Here is a 14,261-nt window from a genome sequence, read left to right on the forward strand (position 1 = left end):
TTTAATATCTCTACACCCTGGGTTTCTTATTTGTGAAAATAGGGGTAATAATTATAACTACCACAGCACAATTGGCTTGTTTCATTGATTAAATAGGCTAATGAATGTAAAAGAATTAAAACAGTGCCTGGCAATTTAGATACCCAGTTAGTAAGTGTCAGGGTTGTGGTGGTGGGAGTAGTTCCTTCTGATATAGTAGTAGTTACTAAAGGGGCACTCAGGTCCACTACTCTAGCTCCAATTTAATTTCAACTGTAATCTTAGATTATTGAAGTTAAAAATATTATTCATTAATCATGACACTACTAAATCTGCTCTGCATGATAGAAAGTGGTACAGTATTTGTCTACCCAATGAGGTTTACAACTAATTGACAGCAAACTCTCTCTCTGTTGCATTTTATTTGTATTCTCCACTGTGCCTTTCACAGTTCTTAGGGCATAGCATTCTCAGAAATTACAATTTTAATAAATTTTTCAATGCTTTTTTTTTTCGGTACGCGGGCCTCTCACTGTTGTGGCCTCTCCCGTTGCGGAGCACAGGCTGCGGACGCGCAGGCTCAGCGGCCATGGCTCACAGGCCCAGCTGCTTTGTGGCATGTGGGATCTTCCCGGACCGGGGCACGAACCCATGTCCCCTGCATCGGCAGGCGGACTCTCAACCACTGCGCCACCAGGGAAGCCTTCAATTCTTTTATTTGGCTTTATTCCACCCATATTTTCCCTGTCCTATTTGGATAATTCATTCATTCTAAGAACATTGTCCCTTTTTCTTGCCAAACTCATTTCCTTCAAGAACAGACTTAATGCTTATCTTGCCTACTGAGCTTTTATTAAGTAAATAAAAACTAAATGCTTTCTTTGCAAACACTAGAAGTGCTGGCTATAAAGAAAGATAGTGGAAAATTTGAGTGCAGTAAGAGAAAAATAAAGAACATCAAATTATACAGATTTAACTTGTTTCTCAAAGATTTTTAAAATGTCTTTTTGATGTGTCCATAGAACCATTTTGTATTCATCAAGCTGACTCCATTCCGCCAATATTGTTTTGTGATCTTTATTCTTAAACACGTGGAATTCTGAGAGCTTTGGCAGTGAGGTGAAGGGTGTAAGGATTTTCATAAGTAAAGACCTATTTATTTTCCTCTGTCCTTACACAGAATTTATTATGTGACTGAATCATCACTTGCTCAAACATTTTTGACATGCTAGATATTAAATTTTCCTTATTTTTCTAATTATGGTGTTTATATTTAGCACTTATTAATATAAAGAAGACACATCATAGTTCTTCTCTGACCCACTTAAGGGAATGATGTCTATGAAGCATACAATAGTCAACTTCTATTTTTCTTTTTATAAGTCATGAATTAAAGAATGGAAAACGACTTGCCATAAGTTAAATCTTATTTTCCTTCCAGTATATTATGTCAAAGCCTATATTATTTTCCCAGTGGGAGCTAATGCTAGTTGTGTCTTCAGTTGTCCAGTTTCTGTAAAGACTGTACAATCTAAAAGGCCATTTTTCCCCACTGGTAAAGTGTTTGGAAACGTTTCAGTTAATCTCGTCTCACTTCTACAAAATTTATTTTTAAGACATTTTATCATAAAATGTCAACAGTCAGGAAAAGGGATGAAATAGTTCTGAAGTAAAAAAAAAAAAAAAAAATGGCTTCATGTTCTGTATTCTAAAAAAACTTTCTTCTTGTTGTAAGATAGCAAAAGCACACAGAAATTAAGTACTTTCAATGGCAAATCATTTCTAACTGTATAAGCATATATTTCCATTATGATGGTTGAAATAAAAGTAAGACAATCCTTTCCTGATTTAGTTTTCCACGGACTTTATGCAGCAACTATTTATTTTTTAAGACCTGCCAGAGTCTAACTGGCTGAATTTTTATTTTATTTAAAAGCCTCAATATCTCTGAATTTGGTGATGTTGCCATAGAGTAAATATTATAAGTATAATCAGTAATGATGAAATAGTCACAATAGTTCTTCCTTGACTAACTGCAAGATTGGAGATGATAATAACAAACTATTATCTCTTCTGCACAAATCTATGCTACTTGAGCTAAATGCGGAATTTCCTAATAAAAACGAGTCTTCCTATTCCAGATCCCTTTGCCCAGGTAGTCTTTCCTTTTATTTTATGGATAAATTTGTAGTCTAATTAATTTTCTCCTGTCTTTTAAAAGAGGCCTTTGACCATGCAATAACAAGGACAAATTTGCCTTGCACTGATACCATGGACACAAGGATTTAGATGACAGCATTAGCAAATGCAGCTTGGCAACAGATATTTTGGAATCAAACCTGAGATTGATTTGACACTCTCTCCAAAGTCAAGCCCTCCTGCAAGAAACCCTTGCTTTCTTCTGAATACTGATACACATGGCCGGAATGTTGGCAAGGGGCAGACAGTCTAGGTAGACCAAAACAAAATGCTAGTGTCATTCTAACTACAACCTCAAAAGAGCAATTATGACAACAGTAAAGCCCCTGAAATCTCTACCATGTAATTTTTCACTTTACTTTTAGAACCATATTTTGACCTTGCTATGTGACAAAGAAAATGTATCTTAACCATAAATCTTTAGATTTATACAGCATTTTCATTACTATAAGCCACATTTTCAGAGGCCATACTCCTTAGGTGTAATTGGTATGCTTATCTTATAAGTGCTTCGTGTCAATGGAGTAAGTTATTTTTTCCCTTTTCAAACATACATAATAAAACAACACTCAAAATTAATCTGAATAGAGCTTTAAAATTTATATTAAGTAATAAAAATATCTGTTCACAGAACCAACACTGATTAAATTCCCTACTAATCTAGTTAAATTTGTATTTATAATGTAAAATGCAGACTTACCATGTGACAAAGGTCTGAGCTAGATTCTTTCACATACTTATCTTATTTTGGCATATTTTCATTACTTTGCAGAATAATGTGAGACTGCATGTAGTTAAATACACAATTTCACACTGCTAGAAAATTATGGACCAGAAAAGGAAGCCCTAAACTGCTAACTCCACAATCAATACTGTTTTTATTAAGTACCACCAGTATTGAAAAATAATAAAAATGGTATTTATTGAACACTTACCCCGAAATTGTATATGTTACAGGACTCCATAGGCTTTATCTCATTTAAACCTCACAACAACACTATGACATAAATAATATAATTAATCCCACTCTATAGATAGAGAAATGAGAATTCAATGATCACTGAGATGATATGTATTCAGGTAGTTGGTTCCAGAGCACACACAGCTAACCATCATGCTGCATTGCTCCTGAACATCTCATTTAAAACTAAATGGAAGCACACTGTAGAACTTGGACACTACTTAAGTATTTTGTACCCAATTGCATGTTAAATTCATTATAAAATTCACAGAATCACACATCAGCCACAAGTTCTATCTTTTGGAACATCCATGTACACACATGAATTTGAATCTCACTTCTGGCTCCACACTATTTTCCTTGAAAAGTAGAAATGGTAGTAAAGACAAGGGGAAGTAGGTAAACAGGGAGAGAAAATGAAGAACCAACTTATCGCCTTTTTTCTCCTCGTTTACACTGAGCCAAGCCAAGGTGGGTGATTAAGAGAGTGTAGTGGGAAATCCCAACATACTTATGCCAATGCTATTTACTATTTGGGTTTTAAACTTCAAAACTCTGATTAAACTTCTTTAGTTTATTTCCTAACGCCAGTCTGCACCAAGCCTTTCTAGAAATAGTATTTGAACAAAGCCTAACTCCTTAACTTACTGTTTTAAATGTTTTTATTGAAGCACAATATGCAAACAGAAAAGTGAACAAATAGTAAATAGGCAGCTTGATACATTTTTATAAGCACCCAGATCAAGAAACAGTATTACTGACATCCCAAAGCCACTGTCATCGCCATTCTGGTCACTGCCCTTAGCAGTAAGCACTATCTTGCTTTCCAATGATGTAGATTATTTTTGTTCCATATACTTTTTATATAAGTGGAATAAAAGGTTATGTATTATATATTAACTCAAAGTTATGTTTGTGATTCCATATTATTCTATTTAGGTGAAGAATGGTCACTCTCAGTATATAATATTTCACGGTGTGAATATACAATTTTGTATTTATTTATCTACTGTACTATTTATAAGTATTTGGGTAGTTTTCAGTTAGGAGCTAATACAAATAGTGCTGCCCCTGGACTGCTAACTTTGAACTGATGATGCTCTCTACTGAGGAGGTGAAAGGGGACAATGCTGATTTCACATTACTTCCATAAACACAGTAGCTTATAATATATGACTCAGGTGATACTAGACAGCTTCAATTGTTCATAAATGATTCCCTGATTTTCACATTTGATATGTGACATTCCACCACTAGTGATCCAGTCATTGATAGTAAACATTGTTTCTTCCTAAAGCTTTAATTTTAAATGCAATCTTATTTGGCAATACCTTAGAATATTTTAATCTCTAGGGCCCAAGGATCCATGGTTATGATTCACAACAACATAAACCATCTGAAGTCGTGTGCATTAAAATTTTTTGTGTGCATGGGTATACAGCAGACATTTCCAGTTCCCTGCCCATATCATCTTGGAATCCATTTCCACACACACCTCAGTTTACTTGAAAAATTGCAACTTTATCTGAGGTTTGTTTATAGCTGTCTGTGCACATTTGACTTGCACATAGAACAAGCCAGAAGTTCTGTGAAGTTAATAACCCCGGAAGCAGTAGCCCTTGACAAATAATGGAAGGGGATTGGTGGATAAACATTTCCATTCGTCTGTTTCTGGTTGGCATAACTCTGAGGAAGGTAGTATGCTGTCTCCAGATTTCCTCAGCAGGATTGATTTTCAGTTGCCCATAGTGATCACTGGCTCGATCATGCATGCTTTATTGGTCTCCTGCCTTCAGCTCTCTTACTTCCACACTCCTCTGCCTTCACTTCCTGGGATCATCTCCCAAACAGACTTTTTGCACTTGAATCCTGACAGCTTATACCAAGCTTTGTGTGTATATGTGTGTGTGTGTGTGTGTGTGTGTGTGTGTGTTTGCATGTGCATATAAATTTGTCTGATAAAATGCCCAGTTTCATCAAATGTTTAAGAATAACTGTCTTATCATGAATTTGTTTGCCAGATCTTTTAAAAATAGCACTTGATTCTAAAGAGAGCACTGTGAGGAGTACAGCAGGACTTGTTGCTTGCTCCTTGCATGTCTCCAAGGGATTCTGGAACCACAACTGATCTTTGGCCAACCTCTGGGAATTTGGCCCTCAGAAGACTCATTATGTTGATAATTGATAGTTCTGTTGTATACACCGGGGGCAACAGACCATGCCACATGAGCTTGTCAGGATTCTTTTGCACAAACATCAAGAGTGACGATGGGTACCAGGTTTCACTGTTGGGGTCTCGAGCTTTATTATCATGGCTGGTTGTGTAACAGGATGTGCTACATGACCAGCTCTTCATAAAAGCCTTCCCTCAGGAGAGTCTCCTAATATGTCCTTATAGTTTACAGACAGGGAAAAGCACATCCTATACAATGACCCCAGATGGGATAGGACTTGAAATTGAAAAACCTGTGCTTGGCCTCCCTGAACTCTACCCAATGTATAGCTTCTTGTTGTTCTTACTCTTGTCCTTTTTCTGTACTAAACTTAACCTTGGGCATAATCTGCTATTACATCTGGTGAATCTTCCAGAGAATCGGCAACCTTAAGGGTGGTCTTGAGACCTCTGAAACAATCACCAAGTGAATTTTGGAAGGAATGGAGAGAGCAGAAATTTTGACTCCTAGGATACTTTCTAGGGAAACGCATGCCAAGGTGATAGTTTCATAATTGGGATAGAGATCTGGAAGTCTAGTGATTAATATTGATCTATTGGATTCTCTCCAAAAAGGTGCATGTAGAAGACTTTCATAAACAACTTCACTGCCTTTGCAATTCTGCTTAGGATTCACAATTAGGGTGAACAGCAAAGAAAAGTAACTGTTGTTGGTGTCCAACTATGGAAAAAGTTTGTGAGCTCTTTCCTTTTCACCATCGACAAGACCTGCAACTAGTGAAAGTGCTCATAAATGTGTTATCCCCTAAACCACCAGAACTATAGAAGTTGGAATAGTTAATACGGAAGTCAGAAAGGGTAGAAATCTCTCTTGGCTTAATTTTGGAAAAGGGAACTTGAAGAAGTTTGAGCAGGAATTTAAACAGACTAATGCGAACTAACAGAAGGACATACTGAGTCAGGGCCATTCTTCTATTAGAACTGGTAGGCTAGAAAGCCACATGTCTGAGAACTTAAAAATCACAAACATTAGAAGATGTCTCTTGACTTCCAAAGTGCTTCGGGCACTTCCAGATGACTTCCTGCATTTCAAGAAAACAAGATGAATTATACAATATTTAAAATCTAAGTTATAGAGTAAGCCTGCTGTGCTGGGGTTATAAATGGAATCATTTTGAGAAAATCTTTCCTTCTTTAGGAAACTTGCAGGGCACAGAATCATGGATTTAGACTTATTTTCAAGTTAATATCTATCACAAGAACTATCAGAAATACTTGATCAAAATAACATTTACTTTGTTAAAATCACTAACAACTTTTCTTTAGAAAAAAAAAAAATGGAGGTAGTTCAATATGGCGATGTAGATATAACCAGAACTCACCTCCTTCCGTGGATACACCAAATCTATATGCAACAATTTCCTCGGGAAAAAATCTGAAAACTAGCTGAGCAACTCCTTAACATTGGACAAATGAGAAAAAGGTCACGTGGAAATGGGTAGGAGAGGCTAATAAATAATCTTGCCATAAATCCCACCCCTGGTACCATGACCCACAATCAGAAGCAAAAACTCACATACCCAGAGCTTCTCTCTGAGGAGTGAAGGGTTTATACTCCACAACAGGCACCCCAACCTTTAAGACGTGCACCTAAGAGACAAGCCTCCAAAACATCTAGCTTTGAAAATTAACAGGGTTTACATCTACAAGACCCAAAAGCCTGTAGCAAACTGAGAAATGGTTCTCAAAGGGCTCATGCGTGGACTCACTCACCCCAGGGCCCAGCACGGAAGCAGCCATTTGAAAAGTACACAGATTTTATGTAAGAGAGATTAATCTCCTAATCTTAAGGCATTGGTTAGAGGGGCAGGGGCCTGCTGGGATACTCTCTGGAAATGGAGCCTGGTGTGCACTGTTGTCCTGCTCCCTTTCTGCCTTGCTAAAGCCAGTGGCTGTCATTCATCTTTTTTTTTAATTCTAGACTTTTTTCCCCCTTACCTAGTGCAATCTTTAGCCTCCAAACAGCAGGCACCATCTTCACTCTCTCCCTCTGCTGCACTCCAGAGTGCCACTATCTCCCAAATCTGGGGCCCTAAGATTTGCATCTGGTGACCTGGTTTTTGCAGCTGCCACCCAGGCAACACCCCTTGATCACTTGACTCTGAAGGGCAGGAAAATCTTGTATTCCCAGGTCCCACAGAACTGTAACAATTTAGAGAACAATAGTTGGCAGACTACCACCCCCAGGGCACTGCACAGATGGCACGCTGAAACACAGCCCCAGCCTTTCTGAGAAAGAGATCTATTTGCTTATCCAGAAGCTTTGGACTAATAAGTGGCAGGCTTCTGGCCTGGCATACATCTAGAGGCCTATGGAAGTGTTTTCAGGAAACAGAGGCCAGTGGATGCCATCTTTGCTCTCTCCCTCTGCCTCACTCCAGCTTGCTGGTATCTCCCAGAGAGAAGCTTATAAATTTGTCTAACACCCCAATTTTTACAACTGCTGTCAGGGAATATCTCAACATTTCCTAACTCTGGTATCCAATGAAGCTTATGCTCATGGGTCCCACAGAATTGGAGAAAGAGTTCTTAAATAGCTACCACTCTCAGGGCACAGCAAGAGGCAATAGATTCAAGAGCTCAGTCTTTCTGTGAAAGAGGCCTATAAGCTTATCATCATAGCTGCTGCCTGAGGGGTAGGATTCTAATTAAACACATATCTAAGGGCTGAGTTTAAATCTTTCCAGGGGTCTTGGAGGGCAGGAGCAATCTCTGTGCTCCCCTTCTGCCTCACTACAGCTCATCAGTATCTACCAAAAAGGAGCTTAAACAATTGTCTGAAGCCCAATATTTGAGACTAACACCCAGCGGACACCCTCAGATGGCCTGGCTCTGGTGGCCAGCAGGGCTAATAGTTGCAGTCCTAAAGACTGTGTAAATCTGAATATTTTAAAAGCTGCTGCCTGAGGGTGGCCTCCAATCAGCCTGAATCTAGGTGCTGACTGAGATCCTCACCTTTGGGACACTGATAGGTTTTGGTACACCCTCAACTACTGGGAGCTGTTAAAAATAAAATAGGCTGCTTGGACAATCACAAAGTTTTGAGAGATAACCAAGAGCTAGGGCAAAGTTAAACATTAAGATTTATCTCCTACATGAGGTAGATCCTTCCAGACTGGGAGAGATGGCTGTTTCACCTAGTGTATAGAAATCAACACAGAGAGTCAAGCAAAATGAGGAAAAAGAGGAATATGTTCCAAACAAAAGAACAAGATAAAACCTCAGGAAAAATCCTTAATAAAATTAGATAAGTGATTTACCTGATAAAGAGTTTAAGGTAATGATCATGAAGATGCTCACTGAACATGGGAGAAGAGTGGATGAACACAGTGAGAACTTCAAGAAAATGAGAGAAAAATATAAGAAAGTACCAAATAGAAGTCATGGAGCTGAATAATACAATAATTGAACTGAAGAATACACTTGACTTGTTCAAAAGCAAACTAAATGAAGTAAAGATAGATCAGTGAACTCAAAAACAGCACACTGGAACTTATTAAATCTGAGCAGCAAAATGAAAAAAAGTGAAGATAGCTTAGAGACTTATGGAACATCATAAAGCATATTAACATTCACATTATAGGGGTTCAAGAAGGAAAAAGAGAAAGAAAAAGGAGTAGAAAACTTATTTGAAGAAATAATGGTTGAAAACTTCCCTATCTTGGGGAAGGAAACAGACACTCCAATACAGGAAGCCCAGAGAATTCCAAAAAAGATGAACCCAAAGAGACCCACACCAAGATGCATTATAATTAAACTGTCAAAATTTAAAGACAAGGAGAGAATCTTAAAATCAGCAAGAGAAACAAAACTTGTTGTGGACAAGAGAACCACCATAAGACTATCAGCAGATTTTTTCACAGAAACTTTGCAGACCAGAAGTGAGTGGCATGGTGTATTCAAAATGCTAAAGGAAAAATGTTCCCAACCAAGAATACTCTACACAGCAAAGTTATCATTCAGAATTGAAGAAGAGATAAAGAGTTTTCCAGACAAATAAAAACTAAAGGAGTTAATTACCATTAAAACAGCAGTACAAGAAGTGTTAAAGGGGCTCTTTTAAGCTGAAAAAGGTGTGGGGCAAAATTTACTAATAGAAAACTTATGAAAGTATAAATCTCACAGGTAAAGGTAAATATATAGTAGTGGATTCATCACTTATAAAGCTAGTATGAAAGTTAAAAGAAGTAAAAATCACTGTAACTACAATAATTCGTTACAGGATAATAAGATTAAGATTTAAAAGGTGATATCAAATACAAAATGGAGGTGCAGAGTAAAAATGTAGAGCTTTAGAATGTGTTCAAATTTAAGTTGTCATCAAGTTAAAACAGATGGTTATAAATATAAATTGTTATATGTAAGCTTCATCATAACCACAAGGTAAAACCTATAGTAGACACACAAAAGACAGTGAGAAAGAAATCAAAGCAAATCAAAAGAAATTATCAACAAAATGAAAAGGCAACCTACTGAATGGGAGAAAATATTTGCAAATCATATATCTGATAAGGGGTTAATATCAAAATATTTAAAGAACTCATACAAGTCAATAGCAAAAGAAGAAACAATCCAATTTAAAAATGGGTAGACAGGCTGAACAGACATTTTACCAAAGAAGACATACACAAGGCCAACAAGTTCATGGGAAAATGCTCAACATCACTCATCATCAGGGAAGTGCAAATCAAAACCACAATGAGATATCATCTCACACCTGTTTGAATGGTTATTATCTAAAAGACAAGAAAAAACAAGTATTGGTGAGGTTGTGGAGAAAAGGAAACCCTTCTGCACTGTTGGTGGGAATGTAAATTGGTACAGCTACTATGGAAACCAGTATGGAGGTTCCCCAAAATATTAAAAACAGAACTACTACATGATGCAGCAATTCCATTTCTGGGTATTTATTCAAAGAAAATAAAAACATTAACTCAAAAAGATATATGCACCTTCATGTTCACTGCACCATTATTTATAATAGCCAAGATATGGAAATAACCTCAGTGTCCATTGATGGATGAATGGATAAAGAAAACATGGTATATATACAATGGAATATTACTCAGTCATAAAAAAGAATAAAATCTTTCCATTTGCAACAACATGGATGGACTTTGAGGATATAATTGTAGGTGAAATAAGTCAGAGATAAAGACAAATACCATATGATCTCACTTATAGGTGGAATATAAAACAATTTTTTAATTAAAAAAGAAAAGCTCACATATACAGAGAACAGGTTACCAGAGGCAGGGCTGGAGTTAGGCTGAAATGGGTGAAGGGGATCAAAAGTTACAAATTTTCCATTATAAAATAAGTAAGTCGTGGGGATGTAATGCACAGCATGGTGACTATAGTGAATAATACTGTGTATATTTGGAAGTTGCTAAGAGATTAAATTTTTATTTTTCAGAAGATTCTTTTATTAAAACTGGGTGACATCGATAAGGGGACAGTACAAAAAAAATTTTGGTCCATGAAAAAAATATAATAATTCAATTAATAAAAAGTTATCTTCAGGGACACTGTGTAGGAGTGCTGAGCTTCCTTCTCATGGTTCCAGCCCCAGGGACAGAGGTTGTCTGTCCAGTGTCACTCTGGGGAGAACCTTTCAAGGGAGGGGTGGGATAATGACAGGAAGGGTAAGACAGGGAGGAAGTTCTGCTGTCCCCAGTGTGGGACAGTCAGGGATACAGGGCTGGGGGATGTGCTTGCAGAAGCCTGAGGAGGGGGTGGGGAAGCAGGGGCTTTGTCAGTTCTGTGGGTTTAGAGCCCATGCTGAACGGAATTCCCCCTCTGTGCCCAGCTGTCTCCCACCCTGCTGTGTTGAGTCTGCGAGCCTGGGATATGCTAACTCAGGGGTGATACAACGTGGGAAGAAGAATTTGAGGCTTCCCTGGAAAGATGCAAAACCATCTCAGTTGCAAGGGGCCAAGATCACAAGGTCCTGCTGCTACCTGAGGGGTCTGAAGCTTTTGAGGGCAGGGGCTGGGTAGTCACAATCCTGTGAGGCAGGGAGAGGGAAGAGTCAAAAACCCAACTCAGAGCTATTCTCCAGCCCTAGGCGCTTTCACTCCTCAGTGCCCTAGAAGTCACCAGTGGGTGTCAACTGGGCAGACAAGGGACAGGAAGACAGGGATGGCCCAGGGCTTTTACCCGTTTGATTTTAGGCCTGTTTCTCCATGAAAGGATGGGGGAGGCAGGGTGGAATGAATGAATGAGTCACATCTCCAAGCAACAGCAGAAAGGAACAGCCTCTGCTGGTAATGACAGTACCCTAGGTGAGGACCCTTGGGGCTCTGACAGAGAAAGGCAAGATTCCCCCGCTCAAATGCCCTGGGTTAGGACAGATAGGAGGGAATCCTAAAAAGCAGCTACAGGGAGTGTGGTGAGAGGGAGCAATACTAAGAAAACTAACTCCAATACTGATGTGGACCCCCTACGAGGGAGTAAGAGAAGCACTGAGACAGCAGGCCAATCCAGAGGGCTGCAGACTGACCTGGGGCTCAGTGGAGCCCAAGATCCAGGATTCCTTTAGTGCTAGAGGGCAACAAGTGAAGGGACAGTTTGCTCCAAACCTGGGAAGGAAGGCAACTGTATTCTGTTATCAGGAAAGCCAAGATCAACTAGCTTATAGAGTGCCCCCAGGCCTGAGTCTCGGAGAAGGGGCTAAAGCTCCCAACTCCCAGGTCTCTGAAGGGCAGGATCAGTGTAGCTGGTCCCCTTGAAGACCACTTGGCCGTAGGCCCAATCCATTCAATGCATTGATTACCACTACAGGTTCTCTCTCTAATACTATCTAGAGGTCCTATGCAGACCAGGGGAGGTTACAGGCACATGGGAACTTTGTGGGGCAAAGGGAAGCTGGGGGTAGGAAGGGATGGGGTGGGAGAAGAGGGTAACAGGTATCATGTGAGACCCTCTTCATTCTGGTGTTGTCCTAGAACCAACGGCATCCCCTGGAAGGCCCCAAGCAAGACCAAGGCAGGTGCTATGAGGCAGGCAGCACAGGGCCCAAATAAAGAAATCGGTGCAGCCAAATCAGGGCTGTGGGAGAAGCCCTATGTCTTTCGGATTCCCAGGGCTTGCTCTAATTCTTGTCATCTCTGCTGCACCTTGGAGCAGAAGCATCGGCACACGGCCTCCTGTGCCCAAGGCTGGAAGTAGAACTCAGCTCGGCGCTCTTCCTCTGGGTTACCCACCACATCAGTCATGGTCTTGAGGTCCCGGCACTGGGACTGAAGCCAGTCACTGATGAAACCCTGAGGGTCTCTGGCAAAGCTCAGCATGAACTCTCGCTGGGTCTTCAGCTGATTGATAGTTTCTATTGTCTCATGGATCTTGTTGTCTAGAGTAGCAATCTCCTGCTGGCTGGCAGTAGACAGCAGAAAAGAATTCATCTGGGTCTTCAAGGTATCATCCACTTCCACATCAATGTCATAACAAGCTGTCTTTTTCTGATCATTCGGGTCAACACTGATGACATGATTAATGATGATGGGCTCTGGTGGCATAAGCAAGGCGTGGAGCTGTTGGGGGATCTCTGAAAACTTCATAGGTTGAGACTCAAAGATCTGCTGGAGGTACTTGTCACAGATAACAAACTCCTGCTCAGGTGGGTCCTGGAGCTTACGCGTCTTAATATATTGCCACAGTGCTTGATCACTGTACGGGTCTGGGTGTGGATGCCCAGTAGCAGAGCCAGACGAGGGTCTAATTTAAACTGAGAAGGCTGGTAATCCAGCATCAGCAGGACAGTACACCATACATTCACATGTCCTGGCCGCTTCACCTGGAAGCCATCTGTCTCCTGGGTAGTGGCGGTCCTGTGCCATTCCACCAGACGGTTATCTGGCCCATACAGGTCTTTGTCCAGTTCGATCACCAAGGACTTAAAAAAAGAAGAGAACTTCCTCTTTTGTTTGGTGGCATCATATTTGGAAAAGGCTGAATCCTCCAGGAGCCGTCCTTCTACCCGAAGCTCCCAGGAAGCCACCGTCCCTTCCCCATTCTCAGCATCTGACTTTGCCGGATTGAAAGTGTTAGAAATGAAAATTCGCAGCTTCCGTTTTTTCTTGATGGGACGTTCCAAGGCTTCCTGGATATCTAGCTGTTTCCTCATGATAGTCTGGTCCAGTTTCCTTTCAAAAGCCAAGAGATCCATATAGGCCTGGGATTCTGGTACCAGTTCACGAATCCTTTGAGGTAGAATTTTGCCAGCCATCTTCTTTTTCTTTGCATTGTGGTTCTGATTTTGGACCGCCTGCTGCTGGACCTGCTGGGTCTGCTGAGGTGCAGGTCTCTTGAGGGACTGGTCCATCCCTGACTGGGCCAGGCCAGGTAGGACTGAAGGTTTCCCCCCATAGCCAGGGGGTCCCATGGAAGGTCCCTGAGGTGTCATTCGGCTGCCTGGTAGCATACCTGGTCTCGGATAGACCGCTCCGGGCATCGGGGAGCGGTACAGCCCTTGACCCGGCGCCGGGCCCATTCGCACCGGAGGCCCCGGAGTCCCGCCCAGACCCAGGGCAGCCGCCGTGCCCGCCCCTCCTGAGTCTCCAGCGTCGCCGCTCGGAGCCACAGACTGGAAACCCCCCCGGGCCACCATCTTTCCCAGAGCCGCTGCTGCAGCTGCACAAACAAACGGAACCGGAACTTCCCGCGACCCCCCACCCACACCCCGGCCCGCTCCCCGCGCGCCAGCCCGGCCGCCCGGCTGGCCCGCCGGCATGGGAGGCTCGGGGCAGCGAGCCGAGATTAAATTTTTAAAGTCCTCATCGAAAGAAAAAAATTTGTAGTAATGTATGCTGACAGACTTTAACTAGACTTACTGTGGGAAACATTTTGCAATGTATAAAAGTATTGAATCATTAAGTTGTACACTTGAAA

General features: G+C 40.8%; 1 pseudogene; it reads right to left on the bottom strand.

The window, feature by feature from the left end:
* Positions 1-12,297: 12,297 nt before the first annotated feature.
* LOC115865935 (SWI/SNF-related matrix-associated actin-dependent regulator of chromatin subfamily D member 1 pseudogene) lies at positions 12,298-13,980 on the bottom strand (annotated as a pseudogene).
* Between the last annotated feature and the right edge of the window lie 281 nt (positions 13,981-14,261).

Source organism: Globicephala melas, chromosome 5, assembly GCF_963455315.2.
Source record: "Globicephala melas chromosome 5, mGloMel1.2, whole genome shotgun sequence".
NCBI lineage: Eukaryota > Metazoa > Chordata > Mammalia > Artiodactyla > Delphinidae > Globicephala > Globicephala melas.